General features: G+C 45.3%; 1 long non-coding RNA gene across 1 annotated transcript; it reads left to right on the forward strand.

The window, feature by feature from the left end:
* Positions 1-12,137: 12,137 nt before the first annotated feature.
* Positions 12,138-17,513, forward strand: LOC133235631 (uncharacterized). Its single transcript, XR_009732611.1, has 2 exons — positions 12,138-15,573; positions 16,476-17,513. It is a non-coding gene; the product is annotated as an uncharacterized LOC133235631 (long non-coding RNA).
* Positions 17,514-27,264: the final 9,751 nt, after the last annotated feature.

Here is a 27,264-nt window from a genome sequence, read left to right on the forward strand (position 1 = left end):
CATTCTAACTCCCTGATCTCAAAAACGTCAGAACGATCTCTGTTCGTTTCCAAGACAAACCATTCAATATCAGAGTAATCCAAGTCTATGCCTCAACCAGTAACCTTGAAGAAGTTGAAAGTGAATGGTTCCATGATGACCTACAAGACCTTTTAGATCTAACACCCAAAAAAGATGTCCTTTTCATTATAGGGGACTGGGATGCAAAAGTAGGAAGTCAAGAAACACCTGGAGTAACAGGCAAATTTGGCTTTGGAATATGGAATGAAGCAGGGCAAAGACTAATAGAATTTTGTCAGGAAAATGCACTGGTCATAACAAACACCCTCTCCCAACAACACAAGAGAAGACTCTATACATGGACATCACCAGATGGGCAACACCAAAATCAGATTGATTACATTCTTTGCAGCCAAAGATGGAGAAGCTCTATACAGTCAGCAAAAACAAGACCAGGAGCTGACTCTGGCTCAAATCATGAACTCATTATTGCCAAATTCAGACTTAAATTGAAGAAAGGAGGGGAAATCACTAGACCATTCAGGTATGGCCTCAATCAAATCCCTTATGGTTATACAGTGGAAGTGAGAAATAGATTTAAGGGCCTAGATCTGATAGATAGAGTGCCTGGTGAACTATGGATGGAGGTTTGTGACATTCTACAGGAGACAGGGATCAAGACCATCCCCATGGAAAAGAAATGTTAAAAAGCAAAATGGCTGTCTGGGAAGGCCTTACAAATAGCTGTGAATAGAAGAGAAGCAAAAAGCAAAGGAGAAAAGGAAAGATATAAGCATCTGAATGCAGAGTTCCAAAGAATAGCAAGAAGAGATAAGAAAGCCTTCCTCAGAGATCGATGCAAAGACATAGAGGAAAACAACAGAATGGGAAAGACTAGAGATCTCTTCAAGAAAATTAGAGATACCAAGGGAACATTTCATACAAAGATGGGCTCAATAAAGGATAGAAATGGTATGGACCTAACAGAAGCAGAATATATTAAGAAGCGGTGGCAAGAATACACAGAAGAACCTTACAAAAAAGATCTTCACGACCCAGATAATCATGATGGTGTTATCACTGACCTAGAGCCGGACATCCTGGAATGTGAAATCAAGTGGGCCTTAGAAAGCATCACTACAAACAAAGCTAGTGGAGGTGATGGAATTCCAGTTGAGCTATTCCAAATCCTGAAAGATGATTCTGTGAAAGTGCTGCACTCAATATGCCAGTAAATTTGGAAAACTCAGCAGTGGCCACAGGACTGGAAAAGGTCAGTTTTCATTCCGATCCCAAAGAAAGGCAATGCCAAAGAATGCTCAAACTACCGCACACTTGCACTCATCTCACATGCTAGTAAAGTCATGCTCAAAATTCTCCAAGCCAGGCTTCAGCAATATGTGAACCGTGAACTTCCTGATGCGCAAGCTGGTTTTAGAAAAGGCAGAGGAACCAGAGATCAAATTGCCAGCATCCGCTGGATCATGGAAAAAGCAAGAGAGTCCAGAAAAACATCTATTTCTGCTTTATTGACTATGCCAAAGCCTTTGACTGTGTGTATCACAATAAACTGTGGAAAATTCTGAAAGAGATGGGAATAGCAGACCACCTGATCTGCCTCTTGAGAAATTTGTATGCAGGTCAGGAAGCAACAGTTAGAACTGGACATGGAACAACAGACTGGTTCCAAATAGGAAAAGGAGTATGTCAAGGCTGTATATTGTCACCCTGTTTATTTAACTTATATGCAGAGTACATCATGAGAAACCCAGGGCTGGAAGAAACACAAGCTGGAATCAAGATTGCCAGGAGAAATATCAATAACCACAGATATGCAGATTACACCACTCTTATGGCAGAAAGTGAAGAGGAACTAAAGAGCCTCTTGATGAAGGTGAAAGAGGAGAATGAAAAAGTTGGCTTAAAACTCAACATTCAGAAAATGAAGATCATGGCATCCAGTCCCATCACTTCATAGGAAATAGATGGGGAAACAGTGGAAACAGTGTCAGACTTTATTTTTCTGGGCTCCAAAATCACTGCAGATGGTGACTGCAGCCATGAAATTAAAAGACGCTTACTCCTTGGAAGGAAAGTTATGGCCAACCTAGATAGCATATTAAAAAGCAGAGACATTAGTTTGCCAACAAAGGTCCCTCTAGTCAAGGCTATGGTTTTTCCTGTGGTCATGTATGGATGTGAGCGTTGGACTGGGAAGAAGGCTGAACGCTGAAGAATTGATGCTTTTGAACTGTGGTGTTGGAGAAGACTCTTGAGAGTCCCTTGAACTGCAAGGAGATCCAACCAGTCCATTCTGAAGGAGATCAGCCCTGGGATTTCTTTGGAAGGAATGATGCTAAAGCTGAAACTCCAGTCCTTTGGCCACCTCATGCGAAGAGCTGATGCATTGGAAAAGACTCTGATGCTGGGAAGGATTGGGGGCAGGAGGAGAAGAGGACGACAGAGGATGAGATGGCTGGATGGCATCACTGACTCCATGGACGTGAGTCTCAGTGAACTCCGGGAGTTGGTGATGGACAGGGAGGCCTGGCGTGCCGCGCTTCATGGGGTCGCCAAGAGTCGGACACGACTGAGCGACTGATCTGATCTGATCTCATTTCTGAAGACAGGTGATGTGAATGTGGCTTCTTTTTACTCTTTTACGTTTAAAGACTTTTGTATTACCTATGCACTTTCTGTATGTATCCCCCCCCCCTCCAAAATACCAGACATCCAAGTAAATTCCAAGGGGAATATAAATAGAAAACATGATGCCATGAAGTTCAAGATGAAAACTAAAAATATTTCTATGGTCAAGGAAGATATTTATAAACTGTTATGAACTGAATTTTGTCCCCCAAGTTCACATATTTAAGCCCTAACCCCTAGTATGTCAAAGTGTGACTAAACATATATCTGTGGCCTATAAACAGTTAAACAGTAAAATGAGGCTGTTAAAGTGGACTCTAATCCAATCAGGCTGTGCCCCTTCCCTATGAAAGAGGAAACTTGGAGCCACAAGGAACACAGGCTGCATGTGCACAGGGCAGATGACGTGAGCACACACTGAGGAGGCTGCCTGTGCCAGGCAGGGAGGGGCCTCAGGAGAAACCACAGCTCATCATGCCGTGGCCTTGGGCTTCCAGCCTCCAAAACTGTGAGGAAATCCATTTTCGCTGCTTACAATTCCTTCCCTGCTCCCCTCCAACCTGTGGTCTTTTGTTAAGGCAACTACAAGAAAATAATATTATCCTAAATGCCAAACTACACAGAAAAAGCTTAAAGAGTTTTACTACACAGTACTGTTAAACTCTTATTTGTCCAAAAATAAGAGGAGAATCACAAACTCAGACTGTTACTGCTTCCCCCCCACCCCAGAATGTAACTTCTAATAGCTGATAGAGGTCTAGTATTCCCAAGAAATAATTCCTATAAATATATAGCAGTGTAAACACTTTAGCAGAAAAATTGGCAAGAAATGTAAGTAGGAAAGTTGAAATGAAAAATATACATTGTTGCCAGAAAATAGAAAAAGAAACCAAATTAAGAGGGAAATAATATTTTCTTCCCCACAAAGAGGTAAGAATCTTCCAATATAATATCTTACCCACTAACAAAGACTGTCGCTTTCATTCATGAAGATCTGTGTACTCTACAATTTGTCTTGTTTGCTTCTTTGGTGGCACATACAAATCAAAACCCTTTAAAATGTTTCCTATTTGGCCTAGGGATTTCATTTCTCATTTCTGGGGATTTATACCAAGTAGATAATAAGCTATAAAGTTTTACCTGTTTGATGAGAAATAAATAATGCTAAAATGAGAAATACTCTTAAATGCTCAGCAATAACAATTTGATGAAACAAAGCTAGTACCTTTTAATACTCTCATGCTCTACCAACTGAGCTAGCTGGGCAATAGTAATTTTTATATCAGGAAAATATTTAAAATTGAAAGAAAGTAAGCAAAGAGAGATCTTTGGGTAGATTTGGGGGATTGTGGGTTACAGGTGAATTAAAATTCCTTCTTTCACTATTATAAATATTTTCAAATCTGGCTACAATAAATAAATAGTATTTTGGTAATTAGAGAGATCTACAGGAGCTACTTTAAAAAAAAAAAAAAAAGTGCAACCACTGAGCTCCAAAAAGTACAGGAAGAGAACTTCTTGTGAGTATGAGTGCCCAGGAATCAGACTTGTCTGAGTTTAAGTTTTGGCTTCTCACTCACTAACTCATTCACTGTGTGATTCTGAGGCACCAGAAATAGGGTCTCAAGTTGAGCAGCTGGAGTTTGTCCCCTATGGACACATACTCCAAGATGAAGGCAATAGCAGGAGAAAGGAGAAGTTGGGCACTGCCCAGATAAAGAGACCATGTATTTCTCATTCTCCATGTCAGGGAGGCTTTCCTGAATACACATCCAGAGAAAGGCTGCTCGGAAGTCAAAATGAGAAGGCACCACCCCATAGTAGGTGACGTCAACCTACCCATAGTCCTCTTCACTAGAGCCCGGCTTGGCTATGAGATGCACGTGCGCGTCGCGGAAAACCGTGAGATACACCCAACACAGACTCAGAGCTCAGCAAAGCAAGGTGACTGGTCAGAGGGAACCTGGAAGAAACACCCCACGTAAGGGATTCAAACTAAGAGGGTGCAGCTCTCTCGCTGAGCCACCCTGTGTGTGTCCAAGCGTACCCTTCTTCCTTCTATAAACAAATCGTAGACTGTTTTCAATATTTTCCATCTATTTTGTCAGATTTTATTACAACGTCGACTGGAGAGGACCTTTTCACTGGCCACTGGACAGGATCAGTGCTCTCACTGCTGTGGCCTGACTTCAATCTCTGGTTGAGGAACTGAAATCCTGCTTCAAATTTCTGCAGGTAGAGACCATATGAGATCAATCCTGGCCAAGTTACTAAAAGCACCATGTCTCAGTTCTGTGTTTTGGAAAATAAGAATAGTTGTGCTACGTCAGAGGCTTTTTATAAAGATTAAATAAGATCTTGAATTTAAGGGCTCAGTGGGCACAGAGGAAGGCTATGTCCCACCCACCCCTCCAACCACACACAAGGGAAGGTGGAGTTTCATTTGGAAATAATTACATTCAGTGTGGATGGTTGAAGATGGAAAAGTAGAAACAGCCCGTGGGAAATGAAAAGGGCCCAATGCATGACCGAAGTCTGACAGTAAGAGTGATCATCCTGGGGACCACGTGGACAAGTAACACAAAGTATTTCAAATCGTTCATTGGGATTATTGAGATTGGTATGTGACCTTGCATGTGCGGGCTCACTCAGTCACATGCGATTCTTTGCGACCCTATGGACTGTAGCCTGCCAAGCTCCTCTGTCTGTGGGATTTTCCAGGCAAGAATACTGGAATGAGTTGCCATTTCCTCCTCCAGGAGATCTTCTCAACCCAGGGATTGAACCCACGTATCCTGCATATTGGCAGGCAGGTTCTTTACCACTGAGCCACCTGGGAAGTACTTGTGTGACCTCAGTTCAGTTCAGTTGCTCAGTCGTGTCTGACTCTTTGCAACCCCATGGACTGCAGCACGCCAGGCCTCCCTGTCCATCACCAACTCCCAAAGCTTACTCAAACTCATGTCCAGCAAGTTGATGATGCCATCCAACCATCTCATCATCTGTTGTCCCCTTCTCCTTCTGCCTTCAATCTTTCCCAGCATCAAGGTCTTTTCCAGTGAGTCAGTTCTTTGCATCAGGTGGCCAAAGTATTGGAGTTTCAGCTTCACCATCAGTCCTTCCAATGAATATTCAGGGTGGATTTCCTTTAGGATTGACTGCTTGGATATCTTTGCAGTCCAAGCGGACTCTCAAGAGTCTTCTCCAACACCACATTTCAAAAGCATCCATTCTTTGGTGCTCAACTTTCTTTATAGTGTGACCTCAGATATGAACTAATACACACATTATCTCATGTAATTCTCCGTACAGCTATATAATATAATAACATTTTCATCTCTGCTTTAGAAGTAGGGAAAGTGAGGTTAGAGGTGGCTAGTCGGTCTCTCCAACCTCACATGGACAAGGAGTGGGTAGAGCTAGGATGCCAATGTTTGTGTAATTCAGGACCAGTTTGTATATTTCCTATCAGCATCTTCATGTCTAAATGGATGAGCCACAGCAGGGTGGGGGGACATTTAAAATCAAGTAGGGCAACTACGGTCCAACTAGGCATTCACAATGGAGCCAGGTGGCCACTATGAATGTGGTTGCAGACACATCCTGGGATTGCGGAGTGCTTCAGTGAACTGACCCGTGTTGTTAGTGAAGGCTAGTTTATGTGTCCAGTGCAGAGTGAGACCAAGCAAATGGAAACATCTGAGTTTGGAGCAGAGAAAAGTTTGTTCTGGGCCTTGTGAGAAGAATGCAGGGATCACGCCCCTACAAAAGCCCCAAACTCCCCCAAAGCTTTCAGCACAACTTTTCCAAAAGCAAGCTGTGAGGTTGGTTGTTGCAAACTTCTTGGTGCAGGAATTCTCTGTCCCTGAATGTCAGGTCACCATGTTCCTGGAAACATCCCGCAAAAAAATGTAACTTTCTAGTCTGAAAATTTTATGTCCATGAATGGAAAAGTGTTATACTCTTAAAGATCAGAGCCTTGGGAATGGGCTGACCTGTATATTTCAGGCTATAGACAACATTCTTAACTCAAAGTGAAACCATAGAGTATAGAGGTTAGCGTAAAAGAAACAGACCTAATAGATTTGTTCTTCCCTATTACAGCATCAAACTCAAGGACACTATCAGTCACTCTCAAAACAGTGTCTACTGCCAGCTGCCACCAGCAACCTTACAGTCTCAAAGTCCTCCCTTGTAACCATGCAGCCATTCAAGACTGGGGCCATATTTTTAAAAATTTCAACCCAGCTCTACCTTCCCAAGGTAGAGGGAGTTTAAGTCGGAGCCTCAGTGCACGATGGGAACTTGTTGTCTGCAAAGCTATTTTATTGTAATGAGCACATAATGAGCAAAAGTTACAGTGAGACACCAGAGATTTCCACTTTTCCCAGCTTTGTTTTTGCTTCCAGGACATCTATAACCCCAAAATGTGTGGTTTCCTGTCATTCCAGAGGCTCCTGATTTTCTTTGCCCAAAGCCCCCTTGTTTACAGGATGTGTGCTGGCCCACCTCTGGCCCTGGCCCTCTGTCTCTGCTCATGTCTGCTGTCTGCCTGGGCTCTGGGCCAGTCGGGGCAGGAGCACTTGCACTTTGTGTTTTGCCAGGTTCCAGGCTACAGCCACAGAGCAGAATGAGGGAATGCCTTGGCCCTGTTGTCTGTCTTTCTGCACTCGGGGCCCACATGGGGCAACAAGGTGGCAGCCAAGTACACATGCTTCATTTCTGAGCCTTCATCTCTGGTGTGAAAGAGTCCAGATTTCCCATCCTTGGCAAAAATTATTCTTTAGAAAGGTTTGCAGGAGGCATTCTGTTCTCTGCCAAAGTAAGGTGTCAAGTGAACTAAAATCGCCAGAGTCATCCACAGGCATTGGCTGTGAGCAGCCAGGGCAGGCCCCAGCCCAGCTCCTTTTGGGTTCAGGGAGCGCAGAAGAGCTGCTGGACTCCCCTGGGCCATCCCCAGGCAGGGAAGCTGCAGTCCTATTTGTGGGCTCTGAGCACGGAGCCTGAGGATGAAAAGGCAGCTCTCTGCCCCTCCCAGGGTGGGCAGTGGGGACCTGATGGATGATGGATGGGCCCAGGCAGGAACTGCTGCTCAGACTGAACTGGCACCCTGCATGCCAGGGACAGGATGGCCTCCATTCACTCCTGGGGCCAGGGATGCCAAAACGAGGGGGATGCCAACACGAGAGGGCTGCATGTGAGCAGGGGGCAGGCGTCCTGGGGAAGAACTTGATTCATTCACACCTTGGCGGAGCTTGGTAACTTGGTTTTTGTTGTGCTTTGTGTTCATATTTTCTGTAACATCTCAGTCTCTCAGTCATGAAGATCCCCTGGAGGAGGGGGCATAGAAACCCACTCCAATATTCTTGCCGGGAGAACCCCATGAACAGAGGAGCCTGGTGGGCTACAGTCCACCAGGTCACAAACAGTCGGACACGACTGAGTAACACTTTCAGTTTCACTTGTGCCATCGGTTTGTTGCAAAATGCTGGTCTCGAGGAAGACATGCTGGTCTCTCAGTTACATGGTGGTTCTATAGACCAGCCAGAGCATCCTACCACCCACGGACTGGGCTCTACCCCCATACTGTACTGGCAGGACCTGCAACTTAAGAATGATTTTTATATTTTTAAGTGTTGAAAAAAATTTAAATACTGTTTCACAACATAGGAGAATTGTATGACATTCACAGTTTTGTGTTTATAAATACAATTTTATTGGACAACAGCATGGCCCTTCACTAACCTTTTAGCTGAGGCTGCTTTCCTGCTGCAATGGTAGAGTCTATGTATAAGCAGAAGCCACGTGGCACAGTTTAATAGATTCACTGTCTGGCTTTTTAGAAAACTTTGCCAACCCCTTCTCAAGAAAAGTAGTATTTTCTTAAAACTATATGATGAGAATTTACTTAATAAGCAGGTTAACTTTTGGTGAATTCCCCCCCCCCCCCAGCAGATCTCAGAATAAACCCTAGACACCAGATGTGCTATCACTCCTGCACTGAGAAGGGAACTCACCTACTGCTTCTTTCACCCAAGAATCATCACACATCAGCACAGGTGGAATACAGCTCCCATCTGAATTAGCATCAACTACAGACTATCAGTGTTTCCATTCTTCAAACTGGGGAAGAGTAAACCATGCATCTCCTTTGGACTTTGGTTTAGATACATCTGTTTTGACTATATCACTGTTTGCTGAAGTACACTGAACATAACAATTAAAAAAAATCATTGATAGAAAACTATCAGAATTTAGTAAGTTCTATTTATTATACTTGGAGAAAAGAAAACTGCTAACTGGTCACACTGAGGACATGATTAATACAAAAGTTACATACACTTAAGAAAATTTATTAAAGTAATATGAGAATCACAGCATTTCCTGTTATGAAATGACAGGCATTTTCATGCAGCTTCCAGGTATACTGTTCCATCTGGTGTTCTGCTTCTGTCATGAAATGCATTTTTGCATAATAAAAACACATTGATAAAGACATTTTGAGTTTTCCTTAGCTATTTATAAGTACATTTTTAAAAATTTATTGCTAGTTTATATAGCAAAAATGTTTTATTCTGTGTTGCTTTGAATTATATACAATTAAATTAGAAGGAAATTAGGACCCCAATACAATAATCAAAATAGATATCCTTTTGTCTGCTAATCTTTAACATGGAAACTTACTGAATCTTAAGTAAAATAGCTGATATGTGGAATTTTAACATGTGTGTAGAAAAGATTTTCTTTTCTTATAAAAAATACTGGCTTTTCAAAAACCTAATTTAGAATTCAAAGAATTATATTTAAGAGTACTTATTTTATAATATACGGAGAAGGTAATGGCACCCCACTCCAGTACTTTTGCCTAGAAAATCCCATGGATGGAGGAACCTGGTGGACTGCAGTCCATGGGGTTGCTACGAGTCGGACACGACTGAGCAACTTCACTTTCGCTTTTCACTTTCATGCATTGGAGAAGGAAATGGCAATCCACTCCAGTGTTCTTGCCTGGAGAATCCCAGGGACGGGGGAGCCTGGTGGGCTGCCGTCTATGGGGTCACACAGAGTCGGAAACGACTGAAGTGACTTAGCAGAGACTTTATAAGTCCTGCATGATATAATATGGGAATTCTCTGTAGTTCAAATGGTAAAGAATCTGCCTGTGATGCAGGAGACCACAGTTCGATCCCTGAGTCTGGAAGATCCTCTGGAGAAGGGAATGGCAATCCACTCCAGTATTCTTGCCTGGAGAATTCCATGGGCAGAGAAGCCTGACAGGCTACATTTGTGGGGTTGCAAAGAGTTGGACACCACTGAATGACTAGCATATTTTATAATAGTAAACAGGGAATCTTACTCTTAGGAAAGGAAATCTAACTTTCCTCTGTTCACATCTTACAGAATACCTTTCCAAGGTTTCAGAACTTTGTGAAATATTTGTAGTAACCTAATCATTCTAAAAATACACAATCTTTCCAAGTCCTACAATTGGCAATGTTTTAAACATAATTTGTTTTTATATAAAGTGCCCATATATCCCAGTAGATTAGTTGTAAACAACCTGTAATTTACACCATGATAGACATTTTGTCTTCTTTTAATATCACTATCTTATTTTCTACAGTATTTCTATTATCTGCATTAGGTTGCAGATTTCTGTGAATAGAAGGGCGCTGTATTATTCACACTTTAATCCTCATAACAAAGTTCTAAAATATTAGAAGTTCTTTGTAAATATTTGGTAATAATTAAACATTTGATTAGTGAAAGAATAGTGATCTAGACAATCTTCTCTTGCACGACACATTTATCTCATTGATTGTGGACTCACAGTTTCCTTTAAGGATAGAAAGATGATACACTCTCTTCCTTGCTTTTCCTTGTTTATGTGTGTGTGAGTGTATGTGCAAGCATGCGGGAGTGCAAACACACACACGCAAATACACAGGCATGATGCATCGAACAGTACATTCTAATTAGCCATCTTGAAAACCATGATTCAAGCCATCAAACATCAAAGACCTCAAGGATCTGATGCCTGTTTGGCAACAAAGAGAATGCGATTAAACCAAAGAGAGACCAGAATGTATGACTCAGCCCCCACCCTCTCCCTAACTAGACTTCTTGTAGGTTTAACTTCCCAAGAAGACATGCTCTCAAGGTTGGTTTTTCTCCCAGTGCTTTCTGTTTTAGGACCCATCAGGTAGAGCGAAGGGTGAACCCGTGGAGGGCAGACACACACATGGATGGCGGGAGGGGACAGGGCCTTGTGTCTGAGTGAAGGGGTGTATGCACCCCTGGAGTCCAGGCACATCGTGGAAATGGGGCTCCCCCATATCTCCTATCATCTTACACCTCCTCAGTCATGGAGATATGGACTTGTTTTATTTGGGGGTTTTCTAATGGAAAAACAAAACTCTTCACTGTAAAATCTCAGGTAAGGGAAGAACCTATGGCTCTGAATCCTTGGAATGTTCCTGTCCAGCAGCAGCTTCCCCAGAGTCCACTCTCATTCCCAACCTGACTTGTATACACTCGTATAACACTTACATCCCCCGAAGGAAATACTCTATTACTACACTATATTTTGAATTAGCCATGAATGAGAAGACACATTGTAGAAAATTATCTATGGTAAAATGAAGGACAAATGAATTATAAAACTTTTTATAACTTTCCCAGTGTAATATTTTATTTATTGGACTTTCTCCATAAAATCGCAGGTTCCATAAGGATGGAGGGCATATAAGAAATTATTATATGGACCAGATCCAACACCTGGGAAGTCCTAATAATGTCTCCTTGAATTGAGAACTCTATCCAAGGCCCACATTCTAGCTTTTTACTGCAAATAGAAAATCCAGATGGTTTTTCAAATTGAGTTTTTCAAACTAAGCTATTCAATGCATCAGTTTAACAGAGAACCTACAGATTCAAACTCATCCTTATTGCAATAATCAAGTTACATCACACATGAGATGCCTGTTCCTTGAGGTTGTGCAGTTAGAAACTGTCCACATAATCAAGGAAAGAGCACAGGTTTCAAAACCAGCTGTGTCTTTAGGAGAGTGGGGGGCGCACAGTGTGGGGGGAGAGCATGTCCACATCACTGGAAGGGATCAGCTCCTGATTAAGGCAGTTAAGAGCATCCATGTTCACACATTGGATTTTCAGAGAAGTGCTTGGAGAGGAGAGTGGATTGGATCTGAGCTTGGCTGTCCCCGCTTGTAAAGGAGAGCTGAAAATGCCAGACAGCAGAGGTTCTCAGAGCAGCCTGACAAGGGCACTACACAGAGTTCCCTCAAAGTCTGCTGTGCTGGTTCAGCTTGCCTGCAATAACCTAAGTCCCCACATAATTACAGCAAAGAGAAGTGTGCCTCGGTCTCCCATCCAGATCTGGAGGCAGGTGGCCCAGTGCTGGTCTTGCAGGGCTGTTCCAGAGAGCTTCTCTGTCACCCAAGGATGACAGAGAATGGATGAGGGGTAGGATAGAGCTACCATTTCTGGGTTTACATTCCCTGAAGCAGAAGAGGGGAGGAGAAAGGGCCTTCCTCTCCCTCCTAGAAAATATCCTGGAAGTTGCACAGCTTGATTTTCTTCCATCCTGGAGGGAGAGCATAGTCTCACAAGCAACCTCTTTGCGAAGGAGGCTGGGAACACCTCTCGTCTCAAGCAGTCACATGCTCTGTTAAGTTTAGTGCTTAAGGCTCCCTGATGGCTCAGTGGTAAAGAACCCACCTGCAAATGCAGGAGACACAGGTTCAGTCCTTGATCTGGGAAGATCCCATGTGCATTGGAGCAACTAAGCCCATGTGCCACAACAATTGGAGCCTGCACATCTAAAGCCAGCACTCCAAAACAAGAGAAGCCACTGAAATGTGAAACCAGGCACCACAGCTGCAGAGTAGCCTCTGCTTGCCATAACCAGAGAAAAGCCCACACATCACTGAAGACCCCAACACAGCCAAAATGACTGAATACTACTGTTAAAAATGTAGTGCAGTTACTCCAGGAGACAAGCGGACCATGTGGGCTGGTGAATGAACTGGTGCTCTTCTTTGTGTTCTGTCTAAATCTCTTTCTGGGCCATGTCACAAGGTCCAGCAGAATGTTTGAAGCAGTGTGAGGCAGGTCTACTCCTGCTACTGAGCATAAGTTTTTGTGTTTGATGCACAGTGAGACTAAGCAAACAGAGAGAAAGGTTTTGGCAGGGCCACGCATGGAGACAGGTGGCAGGTGCCCCACATTGCCTGAGCTCCCTAAAGGGTTAAATGGCAAAGCATTTGTAAAGTCAGGGGAGGGAGGGGTGAGTTGGTTGATGCGAGCTTCTTGGTGCAAAGACCCTTTGTCCACACAGGTAAGGCCACGATGTTCCTGTAAACCTCTGACAAGAAAAGTATGTTAGTCTCTGTTCTGTAACTTCTCTCTATATGCATGAAAAGTGTTGAACTGAAAGTTCGGCATTAAGAATGGGCTCTTCTGTATTGTGGGCTACAACCTACATTCTTGAAGCAAAGGCAGTAGAATAAAAGGCTGAAATAAAAGAGACACCTACTGTGGAGTCAAATTTGTTCTTCCTTATAACATGTCTGACCGCCCTGCAGCCAGAATGCTGTGCCCTGAGCGCCCAGCTTCCTTCCCATGGGTGTGGCTGTGATGGACCTAAGGTCTAAGTGTGGAGGACGCTGACGGTGCCTTTGTCCTTTTGACCCTCCCAGGTCAGGAGTTCTTACTGCCAGGAGTTTAGGAAAAAGCCCGGGAGCCTGGGCCCTCCTGCAGTCAAGGATAAAATGTGTGAGAGCACCGGCTTTCTGCAGGTAGGAGTAACTGCTCTGGGTCCAGCCTCACCCAAACATTTTACCCGCATTTCTGGTTGTTAGATATTATGTATTTTCCCAGAATACATAGCTATAGTATTTCCGCTAAGAGTTGTCATTAATTAGTAAAGGTAAGCTTCTGAGGATCAGGGGAGAGCAGTGGGTTGAAAACGTGTAGAGCATTCTGGGAAGCACCAAGTTTCAGAACCGCATTGCTTCATCTTCCCCAACAGTCCCCAGACTATAGTTCTTAAGAGATCTTTCTAACTTTCAGGTAACTGATTTTTTCCCGAAGAGTGGAATTTTTATTTTTTACTTGTAATTTTTATTTTGTTACTTTAAAGCCAGGCTAATATCCTCCCTTTCCTTTCCATCCCCAACACAGCTTTCAACTCTGTACACAAATAGTTTGGGGCAAACTGAAGTTGCCGTTGGATGTGTCACATTGTGCACATTTGGAGGCTCGTGTGTTTTTCATTTTAAGTTTTAAAACACGATTTGGATGCTTAGATCCTGGAAGGTCAAGACACCAGGCAAGAAGGCAGCTCCCTGCTCCCCATTGTTGGATACAGTACAGCCTGGGCTGCAGTTCAGCCCCTGTGGCCCGGAGAAAATCCTGCTACCCAGAATAGCACTTAGGCAGGCTTCTCGTTTTAAACAAAATGCATTTTCTCTGTGGCCTTGGTGGTGCTCTTAGGGCTCACATCACAAAGGCCAGTTCAAGTCGTCTGAGGGGGAAGGCGGTCCTCACTCAACGTGCTGGTCACTTTGTAGCGTCCAAGAAATGGCAGCTGGTTTCAGGTGAAGTCATTCCAGGTAAAAATAAAAGAACTTTTAAGCGAAAAAAATCCAGTTCCAGAAGTCTTTCCAGCCTGGTAAAGTCCCAGGTTTCATTTTGTATTATCTATTCTAGAAGTGCTTTTTTTTTTTTTTTTGGTCCTCTTATAAAACTTGGCCTTCCCTGGTGGCTCAGATGGTAAAGCATCTGTGTACAATGTGGGAGACATGGGTTCGATCCCTGGGTTGGGAAGATTCCCTGGAGAAGGAAATGGCAACCCACTGCACTACTCTTGCCTAGAAAATTCCATGGATGGAAGGAGCCTGGTGCAGGCTACTGCCCATGGGGTCGCAAAGAGTAGGACACGACTGAGCGACCTCACTTATACAAACTTACCGCATTAGAGGGTGGAGCACTGCTACATGCAGCAGTTTGATTGCTTTTACTGTTTCTCTATAGAAATGTTTTATTGACCACTCATTCTGTGGGTCCCAGACCATAGCATGGGAAACAGTTTCTACTTTCTCCTGTCTTTATGAAGCTGACTCCAAGGAAGACATTTTTGAAAACACCTGTGTACGTGCAGACAATGCAGCAGCTACTGTCAAGGATTTGCTAGTGAGCATAGATTAGATCTACACCATGTGTCACGTCCACTATGATCCTTGAAGGAGGCAGGGCTGAAGTAGCTTCACGGAGCTTTTCTCTTATTTTCAAGAGTTCCTTTAGAAGATGTCCAATTCTGTACCATTAATCCCCACTGTTTATAGCAATTCTCAGGCTCTCTAACAAGGTGGAAGTGCAACTCATTCCTTTAACGCTCACTGTAAAAACCTAGAGCTGGGGGAGCCCTAGTTCTAGGTTGTGGCCTGACTCTGCGCTGTCACACACAACAGCACCTGGACCTGCACGTGGGGTGGCTTCGGGCGCTGCTCCTGGCCTGGGGGTGGGGGGGCACCCTGGTTGCCAGCCAGCTGAAGAGAAGTGTGAATCCCTCTCATCATCTCCACTCCCAGTTCCACTTGTCACAAACCTCTGTGAAAGCAGATGTTGGGGTGGATTTATGTATGACGTGTCAACCTTTGTGACGGCACAGTGAGAAAGCAGCATGGGGCATGTGGCAAAACTGAGCTGTGAGGCAGTGCCAACACAGCCTCGCCCCCCCACTGAGGGCTTCTGCAGCATTTGTGACCTCACAGTTTCTCCAGCGTCCCCACTGCACTTGGCCATTGGCTGCAGCAACGCAGCAGAGACCATCCAGGGATGAGGCTGCCTCGAGGAGCTCTTGGCTGAAAGTTGTGTCCAGACGGCACACCCAGCACGTGGGCAGTGAGTGTTCTCTGTGCCAGGGGTGTCAGCGGCATAGGGATGTTCACCGCAACTGGGGCTCAGTAGGATGCGAGGTGGAAGCGGGAGACCTGTCTGAACCGTTTATCTTTTCAGCGGGCCGCCCTCCCAGCAAGCGGCATCAGCGGATTTTGGTGGCAAAGAGCCACTATGGGTAAAACTTAAGTTTGAGTTTCCACTTTCCACTAGATTCTTTTCTGCTAGCAGTCACTACCGATTCTGGTACTGAAGACTCTATTATCACCAAATCAAGGGTAGGTCCACTCAAGAGCCCAAACTCACAGGATGCCCAGGAAAACCAACCGGCAAGTGTCTTGGTGCACAACCTGCCGCCTGGGGGAGAGCATGGAGGATACCCCGGCGGACAAAGGCGCTAACTCATAGACTTCCCAGCTCTCAGGGTGTGGCTGTGTGCTCCAAAGACGTGCCCAGTGGGCAGCTTGGTCACCTTGCCCTGACTTTACTAACCCCCGCTGCCTGTCTGAGGGCTAAGACACAAGCCTCACGGAGGACACAGCCACGCTGCCACCATTTGCTTCTGTGATGTCTGAACCTCCTAGTTCCCCCCCACCCCCAAGGCCAGCTTCCTCACCTCCTCTCACTGACTTTCTGGCTGACCAGAATGAGCCCTCTGCTCTGAAAGGTTGTATCAGACCATTTTTAAAGTACTTGAACAATATGGACCAAATCACGTTTTGCCTGTCTCTCCACATTAGCCCCTGTTTAATCTGTCATCCTGAAAACAAATAGCACCTACTAAATTCCCCAGTGGCCAATGTTAGGTATACAATAGTAAAAGTTACAAACCTGTGGTAAAAATAGTGTGGGAATGTGTGCATGCAAATAATATTTAAGCCTTGCAATTTTTTTTTTTTTTTTTGCAGGCTATGGCTTAACCCAGCACACTGCCTGGGCTTACAGGAGAAGCCATTAACACCTTCGAATCAATCATACCATCACTGAGGGAAATTCAGAACAGTGGAAACGGTAAATTGACCTCTAGTTGGCAAGACCGCAGTAACAGCGCTGACTGGGGCAGACAGCCCTGTGGGACCAGCAGAGAAGACGGACATGGGCGACACCTCCTCCTCCTCCTCCCACCACTCCACACGGGAGCACAGGCCAAATGGAGTTCACAGCCTCTCCTTGCTGAGTTGGCCAAGGACACGCTTCACGCTTCATGCGGGTGATTCAGTCGTGGCATCTCCCTTTTATTTCAAGTTGGATCTTCTCTGCCCACCTCCACTCACATTTCACTTTGGCCTCAATTCTACACTTTCGTGGGCAAACATGTGGCCCAGTGGGGAGAGCTGACCCCTCTGGCCACGAAAGCCTGACACTGAGGTTTAATGTATTTTCATATTGTTTATAGTTCTTACTTGATTGTGATACAATATTTCAGTAATTGTTAATGCTGAGGACGTTTGTTCAGTGACAAACAGGTTTAGTCACATCCTGTTGAGACTTGTGAAGACTGGAGAAACCCAGAGAACTCATAACTAAAGAGTTTTGGGAGAGCCCCACGCCCACGATGTGACTGGAGAGGTGCTGTCAGCAGGGCTTCCCACCCCGCTCCTCTTGACCCCAGTACTGGATCAAGAGGCCACGTCCGCTCTCTTGACCAACCGTCTCCCTTTTCTCACCACACCCCAGGGGCGCCAGCTGGCCCGCACAGCGCATCCTCACTTACAGTGTATGAACAAGCGGCACCGCTTCTCGTAAAGAATACAGTGAACACAGTGCAGAGCTGGCACCTGCCAGTGACGCCGAACTTAAAACCACAGAGTGAACCAGAGGGGGCTGTTTAGACTATGATGTAACTTATGAAAACAAAACGGATGAAAACCCATTTATAGCAGCTTTTATTTTTTCACCAATGCTTGCATAAAACAATTGGTCGTCTAAGTAGTTCAGTTCAGTCACTCAGTCGTGTCCGACTCTTCGCGACCCCATGAATCGCAGCACGCCAGGCCTCCCTGTCCATCACCAACTCCCGGAGTTCACTCAGACTCACGTTGATGCCATCCAGCCATCTCATCCTCTGTCGTCCCCTTCTCCTCCTGCCCACAATCCCTCCCAGCATCAGAGCCTTTTCCGATGAGTCAACTCTTCGCATGAGGTGGCCAAAGTATTGGAGTTTCAGCCTGAGCATCAGTCCTTCCAATGAACACCTAGGACTGGTCTCCTTGCAGTCCAAGGGACTCACAAGAGTCTTCTCCAGCACCATTTTTCAAAAACATCAATTCTTCTGCACTCAGCCTTCTTCACAGTCCAATACTCATATCCATACATGACCACTGGAAAAACCATAGCCTTGACTAGACAGGTGTTTGTTGGCAAAGTAATACCTCTGTTTTTTAATATGCTATCTAGGTTGGTCATAAAATGGAGGAAAACAGAATGGGAAAGACTAGAGATCTCTTCAAGAAAATTACATACCAAGGGATCATTTCATGCAAAGATGGGCTTGATAAAGGACAGAAATGGTATGGACCCAACAGAAGCAGAAGATATTAAGAGGTGGCAAGAATACACAGACCTGTACAAAAAAGACCTTCATGCCCCAGATAATCATGATGGTAAGATCACTGACCTAGGGCCAGACATCCTGGAATGTGAAGTCAAGTGGGCCTTAGAAAGCATCACTATGAACAAAGCTAGTGGAGGTGATGGAATGCCAGTGGAGCTCTTCCAAATCCTGAAAGATGATGCAGTGAAAGTGCTGCACTCAATATGCCAGCACATTTGGAAAACTCAGCAGTGGCCACAGGACTAGAAAAGGTCAGCTTTCATTCCAAGCCCAAAGAAGGGCAATGGCCAGAGGATACTCAAACTACTTCACAATTGCAGTCATCTCTCATGCTAGTAAAGTAATGCTCAAAATTCTCCAAGCCAGGCTTCAGCAACACGTGAACCATAAACTTGCAGATGTTTAAGCTGGTTTTAGAAAAGGCAGAGGAACCAGAAATCAAATCACCAACATCCACTGGATCATGGAAAAAGCAAAAGAATTCCAGAAAAACATCTGTGTCTGCTTTATTGACTATGCCGAAGCCTTTGTGGATCACAATAACCTGTGGGAAATTCTGAAAGAGATGGGAATACCAGACCACCTGACTTGCCTCTTGAGAAACCTGTATGCAGGTCAGAGAGCAACAGAACTGGACATGGAACAACAGACTGGTTCCAAATGGGAAAAGGAGTATGTCATCTAAGTAATCTGGTTCTAAATATAGGTTTTTAATTTTGAAAAGCGCTGCTTATTTCACACCAAAAATGTACCTTTGAAGCCAATGCTAAAATCTGCCAGTGACTTCACCAAAGCAGTTTCTTCACGTCTTTAGAGACGCCATCAGAAAGTTTCCAGATTAGGGGAGCATTTCCTGGGTCACAGGCAGCCCTTGGGCATTACAGTGTTTACTGTAAATGGTGGCGCTGAGAGAGCTGGCAGAGTGACTCAGGCTCCTACAGACACAGGAGCGGTTTGTCACCAGGGACATCGGTGGCAGGTGCGGCCAGTGCATGGACACAGCCCCCAGCCCGGCCCCCGCCCCAGGCGAGCTGCCCTGCCGGCCTCCCTCCTGTGCTGCTCCCACCCCTGGGATCAACAAGCCTGGGACCCTGTGGGCCACTCATGCACTCTTCCCCTTCCCCACTCACAGGTATGGACAAGTCATCTGGGTGCTGGTTCCCAGAGGAAGGCAGTTCAGTCCCAGTCCCAGGAACACCCGTGGAGGGGGACCCCATCCACGCAGAGGCTGAGGGCTCTTCACGGAGGTGCAGGTATTCATGGTGGCTGGAGGACCTCAGTGCCTGCCCTCTGTGCGGTCTCACCTCATGAGCAAAGCCCTTTAAACCCCAGGGGCAGTGGGAGTGTGTCTCTAGGGCAGTTGAGGCTCAGATGTGTCAAGGATAGAGAGGGCCTTCCAAGTTCCAGGGCACAAAGTCCTTTCTGAGGTGGAAGCATTAATGGATCTACAGAATGGAAACATTGGCTGAACGGGTCCCGAGTACAGGGTTTCTGAGACTCGAAGAGACACCGGAGGAGGGAAGAGTGCCGTGAAGATCTGAGATCTGATGCCACCTCGCTTCTCAGTTTGGGAGGTACACGTTATTGTACTTACGACTGTCCATAAGTCACAGCAACTGCTTCTCCCTGGCTCTGATATTCAAACTTCATGATAGCAAAATATATGAGAAAGGAGCTAGGGCCTTCAGTAGGTTTTATCCTCTGTCCTTCATATACAACCCGCAGTAGTGCTCCACGACACCCAGCTGTCCCACTAAACACTCAGTGCTCCCTCCCCCAGAGCACATCCACAGAGGCCCCACTGCATTCATGGCCTGTTTGAGATACCAGGGCACAACAGTGGATGAAACAGGAGCCCAGAGATCCCCATCCTTAAACAACAGGCGGACGCAGAGAGGCAGAGAAAATGTACCCTAAGTCCGATGGTAATGCGCTTCTTGGAGAAAATCAGAAAGCTTAGGGAATAAGTAATGGATGACAGAGTGTCCTGGGCTGAGAGAACAATTGCTGAGACACTGAGGCTACAGTGGGCTGCGTGTTAAGAGTCTCAATTACTAGACTTTTTAGTCAGTTTCACTTAAGTAGCTCATTAGTCTGCTTACCAATTCTCTTGTACTCAGCATACTGTATTGCAATGATTCACAGTGAAAAACTAGGGTGACTTTTGAGTCGTTGTTTACTTGCTCACTTGTCTCTGATGCTTTGCGACCCCATGGACTATAACCCATTCGGCTCCTCGTTTTATGGGCTTCTCAAGCATGATTACTGGAGTGGGTTGCCATTCCTTTCTCCATGGGATCTTCCTGACCCAGGATTGAACCCATGGCTCCTACATGGGCAGGCAGGTTCTTTACCACTGAGCCACATGGGAAGCCCTGTATTTAATATGCCTGGTAAGTACCTGATACATATAATGCAAGGTCTCTCTCCTTGGATAACCAGTCTTTTGGAGACAGATTTAGAGGCCACCAGACTTCAGCTCTAAGCCCTCTTGATGACTTAGGCCAAGCAACTAGGACACTTGGCGCCTCAGTTACTAAATTTGACAGTTTGGTTTTGCCAGACAACCTTCTGGAGGGGGAAGCCCGGCTGAGCTCCTGGCCCCTGAAAGATGCTACAGCTCTGCTGTCACCCAACACTGCTCTCTAGTAACGCTGATCTGCACCATGGAGGGGGAACATTGATGGGGGGAACACAGGAGCTGGGGAGTGTGGTGGTGCCCAAGCAGCACTGAATCCAGGGAACTGGACTGGGCCACTTCCAGCTGGTCCTCGCAGGACACCAAGGGCCACATCCCCAGAATGTGTGCGGTCAACTACAGATTGGCACTTGCCCTCTACCTCTACAATGATTACAGCATGTCACTGCAGCTGCTGACCTTCAACACCCCTGACAGTTGAGGGTGGAGAGGAGCAAGGAGGTACAATGTGCCTTGAAAAAAGCTGGCAGGGGTACTCTTTCTGCCCCCTTCTGATGCCTATGTCAGAAGCTTTCTCTATCTCCTTTATACTTTAATAAAACTTTATTACACAAAAGCTCTGAGCGATCAAGCCTCGTCTCTGGCCCCGGATTAAATTCTTCTCCCCCCAGGGTCAAGAATTCTGGTGTCTTCGTGTGATTCAACAACAACCTTTCAATCATTTGCTTTTTTTCTCTCCCATCTGCTTTTAAAGGGGTCATATCACAGTGTCACAAGATTCTTTGAATAAAGCTCTTCTTTTGTATATATAGAAAAAAAAAAAAAGAAAAAAGCTGGCAGAACATGTCAACATTTTCAAGAGATTTTATTAGCCCCGTTCTTGTATCTCATTTAGAAAAGCACAAAAATCCTTCATGGTGAGTTCTGATGACTAGCAATACTCCATTAGACTAGCAGAAACTTGCCAAAAAAACAAGCTTGATTGCACATACTCCCCTTCACCAGTCACTTGCTTTCCCCGCTTTGCAGGAATTTCTTAACGCCTTCAGAAATGCTGTCTTCTGGGCTATCATTTTGCCGCAATAAAACTCAATTCTCAATGTGTGCATTTTAAGAGACAAACTCTCTGGGACTAAAAAGTCCCAGGCTGAGGGCAGAGCCCACACAGGCCTAAAAACGTGTGGGGAGCAGCCCCCACCCAGGAACCTGGGGAGCCCAGGCTCCAGAGCACACTGGGCGGTAAAGCCGGGCTGGCAGGGTTCCCAGCCTGGTGGCATCAGTGGCAACACCACCCGGAGGATACCTGGTTAAAAGACTCCAGGTTGTGGAAGATGAGACTTTCGCCACCTCTCTCATCTCCAGTTGCCACTATTACCCCTCACCTCTGCACAGGAGCTCTTTTCATTAGCCGCCGTCATGAGGCACCCATTGGTGTCCTGGTCAGGGTGGATGGCGTGTGGGTTTTTGAGAAAAGGCATCAGGACTCAGCTTGTGTCCACTGAGCTTGATGGTGGCTCAGGTGTGGTGAGGTGAGGGTCTGCAGGAAAGCAGGGTGTGAGGCCGTGGACAGACAATGCATAAAATGATCACGCTGGGAACTTTATCTCATTTTTACAAATGTTAGATTTTGTCTGTGTATGTTAATGATAGAACAGACAATTCTTCGGTGGAAAAAAAACTATATAAAACACGGAAGAAGCTCGAAAACACTCGATGCGTGACATCCACCCGTGTGTACGAAGGCCTCTCCACGTCTCCAGAAAACCCAGCTTTTCTGGAGGCAACCTCTGCTCACCGCGCACCCAGGATCGCGGCCGGGCTCAGCCCTCTTCCAGACCATCCCTGAACGGTGAATGCCGGTCCCGTTCCCCGACATTCGGGCAGCTGACCTCCGGGCCCCCGGCAGAACCGCCAGCACGCTGTTAGCACGCCGTGAGCGCCCCGTTAGTTCGCGCTGTCACTCACGGCGAGGAGACCTCCGTGTCTGGCGCACAAGCGCCGGGCCCAGGGAACCCCCAGGAGAGGGAACAGGGGCGCTCTCAGTGGAGATGCTACAGGGCAGGGCCTACAGGGCGTCCTGTTTGTTGAGCCATAGAATGTTTATAGCCGAACTGGAAAAACCAAAGTGCCCGCCGGTGAACTTTCAAGATGTCACCAGGATGGACCCAGGCCCCTAAGGGGCGAGGACGCACCCCAGGACTGTATGCGGATGCCCTGTCTGTGGGAAAGAATGGGCCTCTGGAATCCATCTCCAGTCCCTCCTAGTTTCGCATTCGGGCCGGTTCCTGCTCCAGGGGGAGAGGTAAACGACTGGGATTAGGATGGACAAGACCCACTGAGGAAGAGTGTGTGCATTTGCCTCGTTCTTGCTCTGTGGGCCACTTGACAGTGGGATAAACGGCAGACAGGTCTGTGATCAAAGGCGGACAGCATCCCTCTGGCAGAGAAACGTGAAAAAGTGCTGGCCCCCTCGGGCGGGTGCCATCACCTGACTCGGGAATGTGGCCACAGTTATTCCCTGTAAAGTGGCTTCGCTCTCTCTCTCCCTAAAACTGCCAACTCAATCTCCAGTGAAAGGAGGTATCGGGTCCTCTCTGCTCCCGGGGCTCTCGCTGCTAGCGCCGCCGGCTCCCTGAACGCTCCCTCCGGGCGGGCGGCGGAGGCGCAGCCCCTGGGCAGGGCGCCGAAGCTCCAGGGGGAAGAAAGAAGTCGCTCAATCGTGTCAGACTCTGGGCCCCATGGACTGTAGCCCGCCAGGCTCCTCTAGCCAGGGGATTTCCCAGGCAAGAATACTGGAGTGGGTTGCCATTTCCTTCTCCAGGGGATCTTCCTGACCCAGGGATCGAACCTGGGTCTCCCGCATAGCGGGCAGACGCTTTACCTTCTGAGCCACCAGGGAAGCCCAGCGGGATGTCCCTGGAACGTCTCCGGTTCGGATCCCGGTCGCGGGCCTGTTGTCGAGAAAGGAACAGCGCGAGCTGCTGAAACGCCAGAAAGCCTCCTGGGAGGTCTGTCTCAAAGCTGGCACCCAGCCCGCACAACATGCCCGGGCCGCGCGACCTGGGCCGCAGAGGAAACGCGGCCATCGGGGAGATGGAAACGCCTCGCCGGGAGGCTGCCTCCAAGGAGATGCGCCCGGTTGACCCCAGCCGGGTGGCGCACACGCAGCCCAGAGACACTGCATGGTCCTTGCTCACCGGGCTGAGAGGATTGTGAAATGGCAACCGTGAAAGTACTGGGAAAGAGCATGTGTGAGAATTATTTATATTATGCAGTTACAGAGTGGAGTCCTTGCACAGAACTTTAAAGTCATACTAAAGTTGAATAAACAACTACATACTGATCTTTACATATTTCACGAAGTCCAATGGTAAGTACCTGGAGAACATTTGTGCAAATGTGTATGCCTAATAAATTGAGGGTAACTTTGCTTCATGTAAAAGCATTTGGGAAAAACTAGTAAGAGGAACTAGGTTGGTAAGTTCTAGTACAATTACACAAGGCAGTCTCATCAATTTGTGTTTGAGTTATTGGTATATATTAAATGATGTAGATCTATAGATACTGCAAAAATTGACAGTGCAACTTCAATGAAAACAAGTTGTAGAACTTCCAGGGGTGTTCTTCAAAATAAAATGCATTTATCTTCTGAAGAAACTCAGCTGGAAAGCCAAAGATAATAGAAAAGCTTAAAGGGAATTAAAAAAAAAAAAACACGAAGGAAACAGGTTTCCTTGTGACTTGGACTCTGGAGTCAGAAAGCAGACCTGGACGCCCTGACCTCTTTCCTCAACCTGGGAGTCCCCACTGCCAGCCACACGAATTCATAAGATTGCCCCGTGTTAGTTGTGTTAGAAATCACCCACCTAGTTCCTTTTAATGGTTGTGTTCCGAATACTATGCTTTTATATTAAGTAATGCTGGTACTCATACCAATCATCCCCATTCCAAGGCTCCTAGCCAGCCACATCTTGCATGGGTGTGCAACACTTCTCTGCATGAGCTTTGAGCTATTTTCCCGAGGAAAGGACATGCCCTTCCCATGAAATGCAGTACTGTGGTGCAGTCTCAGAAATGACAGAATGATCTCTGTCTCCAAGGCAAACCATTCAATATCACAGTAAACCCAAGTCTATGCCCCTACCATTAATGCTGAAGAAGCTGAATGGTTCTGTGATGACTACAAGACTTTTTAGAACTAGCACACCGAAAAAAGTGTTCTTTTCATCACAGGGGACTGGAATGCATAAATAGGAAGACTTATACAGGCGGTAACAAGCAAGTTTGGGCCTTGGAGCACAAAATGAAGCAGAACAAAGGCTCAGAGTTTTGGCAGGAAGGATGCATTGGTCATAGCAAACATCCTATTCCAAAAAGCACAAGAGACAGGTTTCCATATATGACATCATCAGATGGTCAATGCTGAAATCAGACTGATTATATTCTTTGCAGAATATAGAGAAGCTCTATACAGTCACCAACAAGACCAGGAGCTGACTGTGGCTCAGATCACGAATGCCTTATTGCCAAATTCAGACTTAAGTGGAAGGGAGTAGGGAAAAAGTGACAGATTCAAGGATTAGATCTGATAGAGTGCCTGAAGAAACTGGATGGAGTTTTGCAACACTGTGTCAGCAGTGGTGATCAAAATCCATCCCCAAGAAAAAGAAATGCAAGAAGGGCAAGATGGTTGTCATGAGTAGGCCTTAAAAATAGCTAAGAGAAGCTAAGGCAAAGGAAAAAAGGAAAGATACACCCATCGGAATGCAGAGTTCCAAAGTAGCAAGGAGAGAGATAAGGAAAGCCTTTCTCAGTGATGAAAAAGAGGAAAGCAATTAGAACCGGAAAGAGTAGAGATCTCTTCAAGAAAATAAGGGGAAATCCAGGGTATATTTCATGCAAAAGACAGGCCCGAAAAAGGACAGAAATTGTATGGACCTCACAGAAGCAGAAAATAGTAAGAAGAGGTGGCAAGCAGAGAGTAAGTGGAGACTTTTCACTGTTCCTCCCCCCAAACCTCAGTTAGAAGGTGTGAGCTGTGGCTTATCCACTTAGATATGATGTTGCTGATAGGAAATACACCGACTGGCCCTGAATAATACACACATTCCCATCCCTGCTCTGACCTCCCCATCAGTGAAAAGGCCCTGTAACCATTCTATCCTCACTTCTGCTAAAGCAGAGATGGCAACATTATCACATCGCATTGCTATGTGGAGAATTGCATGAGATAATGAATTCACCAGTGCATAATATGTAGTCACATTTTGGATCCTTTTCATCGCTCATGGCCTGGTTCTATTTCTCCATTCTCCTCAATCCACACAGACCCAGTGATTCCAAACAAAACTGCACCTTCCCTTGTACAAGGTTGGGGGGTGTGTGGGAAGCAGCTTTCTTCTGGGCCCACCCCCACAGCCCTTCAATTCAAGATCTAATTTAACCCTCAGAATAATTTGCAATATTTCAATATTTTGACATTTATTGAGCTTTTTTGTGGGCCAGAATATCTTTGTAAACTTTTCATGTAAGAAAGAAGTGTTATTTACTGTGTAGTTCTTGGAGTTCTTTATAAAATGTTCACTATATGAAGATGAATAGTGTCACTCAGATCTTCTACATGCTTAACAGATTTCTTTTTTTGGTCTAAGTGCTATAACAACAAAGTTGCTTTAATTAATAATTACATATTTTAATTTTTGCAAAGTCTGTGTCTACTGTACAAATTTCTGTTCCATATGAGAAGCTTATTGAAGTTATATAAACTCATGTAAAGGATTTCACAGGCAATTATAAATGCTTATTAAAATACCATGAATACATTGAAAATACAGAAAAATTTATTAACAGTTTATTAACTAATTCATAAAGTACTTAACATTTTAACATTAAACATGCTAATTCTTCAAGGAAGATATTTTTGAGAGTTTGAAATGTTCATGTTTTAGTCACAAGGTAAATAATACTTAAAATACATTAATTATATAAAGTTTCAAGGATGCAGGAGAGAAAAGAGTAAAATAGGAGAAAGTGGGCTTAGTCTGAATTCAGGCATATTTGTAAACGTTGTGACACTGTGAACTGAAGAATTTCCTCAAATTATCTGATTCACGTGTGCAGTAGAAGGTGATTCCTTTTGTGGAAAGTAAATGAAGTACTAAGAATGTTTAAAAGTTAGAAGATATGCAGAAAAGTCTGAAATATTTGTGAAACATAGAATAAGATTTAATTATCCAGATATAGTACAGTGGCAAGAGATGTTTGAAAGGTGTTGGGAGGTTTGTGAGCCTCCCCAGGTTTAAGATGCTAGTTAGATTCAGCCATGGAAAAGCAGGCCTGTGAAGTCATCCAGGACTGGAATCTTGACAGCAGGTGTGATAAAAGGTCAGAAGTATATGAAAAGTGTTGGTCTTCATAACTATATGCTGAAATGACTTAATTTGATGAATATGACATAAAAATAATGATAGGTTGACACAGATATTAAGGGAGTGGAGTCAATTCAATGGAGGTTTTCCAAGCATTTGGGGTCAGGAAAGGAACTGAGTAAGAACTTCAAGTAGCTTTAATTACTTTTCTAAAAACTCTTTGATTTTTGTTTCCTCATACATAAACTTGATTCACTATTTCCCTTGTGAGAAGCACTAGCCAAGCCCTTCTTAGTGCTGACTCTGGGAAAGAAGATTTCTCCGCTTTTCTCTTGAATACTTCCCGTTTGCTGGTG

This window comes from Bos javanicus, chromosome 22, assembly GCF_032452875.1.
Source record: "Bos javanicus breed banteng chromosome 22, ARS-OSU_banteng_1.0, whole genome shotgun sequence".
Classification (NCBI taxonomy): Eukaryota; Metazoa; Chordata; class Mammalia; order Artiodactyla; family Bovidae; genus Bos; species Bos javanicus.